Source organism: Mustela lutreola, chromosome 13 (genome assembly GCF_030435805.1).
Source record: "Mustela lutreola isolate mMusLut2 chromosome 13, mMusLut2.pri, whole genome shotgun sequence".
NCBI classification, from domain to species: Eukaryota; Metazoa; Chordata; class Mammalia; order Carnivora; family Mustelidae; genus Mustela; species Mustela lutreola.
In genome coordinates this window covers 56,051,392-56,054,604 of record NC_081302.1, presented here as the reverse complement: position 1 = coordinate 56,054,604, position 3,213 = coordinate 56,051,392, and positions in this window count along the sequence as shown.

The following is a 3,213-nucleotide window of genomic DNA, read 5'->3' as shown; positions in this document are numbered from 1 at the left end:
CTTCCTTGAGAGTCCAATTTTCTTATTTGTGAAATGGGATTAATAATATTTATCTTGCAGGGGTTTGTGCAGTTGAGTGAGATAATGTCTAAAAAGTGCCTGGCACTTAATAGATGTTCAAGAGACATTGGCTATCATTTTATGTGTGTTATCAAAATATCTTTGCATCATTATACCTTTTACAGGTTCCTCTGCTTGTTATTGTTGAGCATATGAACTCCTCTGGCGAGTCTGGACTCTCTTACTGTGGCTTCCTTGGTTCATTTAGAGTGTTTGTTTTAGAGGGGAAGACTACAGTTCTGTTGTATTAGTTAGTTTGACCCCAATTGATTTAAGGATATAGGAAGTGATAGTTGTATGTGTGAGAGTTGACTTTAAAATGCACAATATACTAGGATGAAAACAAGACCCCCATTGGGAAGAACCACTGAGATGCTTTTGCTGGCCTGGTGCTCAGCCTCATTCACTTAGTACTCTTTCCCCTGTAAATGTGCTCTTGACTTCTAGAACCATATCCAGAAAGAGGCTGTGATATTTAGAGCTGGTGGAATGTAAAGGAAAAACTAAATGAATACAATCTGACTGAGACTGTTTTCCTAAGACTTGTTCAAAACTCATTTGAAGTCATTCCCATGTTTACAGACTATTTCAGTGTCAAAGAACATGGTTTACAAGTCATCAAACATTCTCTGGGCACCTAAGGAAGCATTCTGTAGGGTCTGCCAGAATTAAAATCACACAAAAGCTGTGATCTTAGTTGGTGTAAGATTTCCATTATAATGGGAGACCAAACTGACAGGCCCAAACACAAATATAATAACTGCATATGTAATTCCTGTAGATTCTGGAATTTTCTGGAACTCCCAGGAAGACTCCTGAACTGGCAGGTTAAGGGCCTGGGGCATAAGTACCAGCATGGTAAAGTATTTTTCAGTTTATTGAGAATTTTCTCCCCCATTCTTTCTTCCACCCCCAAATGACCCTAGTGCCCTGATCCTGCTGCTGGGCAACATCACATCAACTAAAAGGAGACTTGATCCAATGACTTGGCTCCCAATTACTTCCCCTTCTCCACCATCAAATTGTATCATTCTTGTTCTTTCAGGACCGTGCTTTCTTTATATGAGAATGTTCAGTCAGTCAGCTGTACGCACCATGTATAACATCAAACACGAGGCTAGGCCTAGTGACTCAAAAGCACATATATCTTGGCCTCAAGGAGTTTATAGTCTTAGCAGGGGAGACAGACAGGTGAACAATGGGTATATACCAAATGCGCAATAATTTGGGGTTCTAGGATGATGAAACACAAAAAAGGGAATGACCATTCTAACAAAGGCATGATGAGAAAGGGTTTCAAAGACACTTCAAAAAGGGTAGTAGTGTTGTGCAGTGAGTTTTAGGGAAAATGAAATGGGGATTCCAGGCACTATGGCAGAATCGAATAATATAGATATGTGGCAGGGTTTATTTATTTATTTATTTATTTATTTAAAGATTTTATTTATTTATTTGACAGACAGAGATCACAAGTAGGCAGAGAGGCAGGCAGAGAGAGAGAGAGGGAAGCAGGCTTCCTGCAGAGCAGGGAGCCCGATGCGGGGCTCGATCCCAGGACCCTGAGATCATGACCCGAGCTGAAGGCAGCAGCCCAAACCACTGAGCCACCCTGGCGCCCCTATGTGGCAGTGTTTAACCTCTGAGGACTGAGAGAAGAAGAGGTGACAGGCTGGGGTCAAAAGGTTGGTTTGGCACAGAGCACAGGAAAAGGGGTCCTTTCTTTAAACTATCTTTGTATGACACCTCATAGCCAGGACCTTGGTGTTTTGACCAGGTATTTTGCTCTGCTTCCTCTAATGGCTGTTTACCACATGCTTAATGATCATGTCATGATCGCTGGAAAGATGCCATGCTTGGAGAAAGTGTTTAGGAAAAGCAACGGAGCCCCCACACCCCTCCCCTCAGGCGGGATTCTGATGAAAAGTCTACTGTGCTCCTCCCTCCCTTCCATCCCAGGAAACAAGTTCTATAGATCTCCATTGGGCACCGGGTGCAACATGGTTCCATGCTAGTCACAATGGGTAGTAACTAGTGCTTTTTAACAACGATGTACTATTTTCCAAGCGTTGTGCTAGCTGCTTTGGAGGCAAATAAAAATAGAACATAGTTTCTCCCATTAAAAGCTTACAGTTCTTGTTGTTGCTTTTATTTATTTGACAAAGAGAGATGCAGCAAGAGAGAGAACATAAGCCCGGGGAGTGGGAGAGGGAGAAGAAGGCTTCCCACCAAGCAGGGAGCCTGACATGGGGCTCGATCCCCAGACCCTGGGATAGCGACCCAAGCCAAAGTTGGATACCCAACAACTGAGCCACCTAGGCACCCCAAGAGCTTACAGTTTTTGTTGGGGAGCCAGACTTATACATAGCTTATAATGTGGCTATGGCCAAAGGAGAAGTAGGCACAGGATGCTTTAGGCATATGGAGGAGAGCACTGAGTCTAACCTGGAGCTTCCAGGAAGGCTTCAAGAAGTGATGGAGGCTGAGCCGCATGTTGAAAGGTGAGTAAAGGGTAGCTGTGTCAACAAACGATGGACAGAAGATCCAGGCTGAGGAAAGAGTGGGAGCAACAGCAAGGAAACTTGAAACTACAGAATGTTTGTTGGGTGTACAAGTGCTTTAGCAAGATGAGAGCATGAAGAGTGAGGCAGGGAGAGGCAGAGGAGGAAATGAGAAGGACAGAGGCCAGTTTGTGCAAGACAGTAGGTCAAGCAACGAGCTTAGCTCTGTTCTGTCATGTCAGAAAGCCATGGAATGGTTTTATGCAGAGGGGGACGCGCTTCAATGTCATCTAACTGAAGAATAGAAGCTGCATCTGACTGGCATGGCTAAGTCTTGTGTAATAGTTCAGGTAAGACCTGAGCGTCTGAGCTAAGAAAGGGGCAGGAGGGTAGAGGAGGAAGAAGGAGAGGAGTCTAAGGGCCATTTAGTAGTGAAGAAACAACTGGATTTCATGATGGATTGGCCAATGGACAGAAGGTAAAGGAGAAAAAGCAGCAAGAATTAGATTGTGGCTGGGTTGAATGGGTGCATGGAGGTTTGGTGAGCTGAGACTGGGAATATAAGAGGGAGAACAGAATTTTGAGGAAGTGGAGGAAGGCTTGGCTATGAAGTACTTAGAGGGCCTCCAAAAGAGTTTGCTCTGTAGGGAGTTCG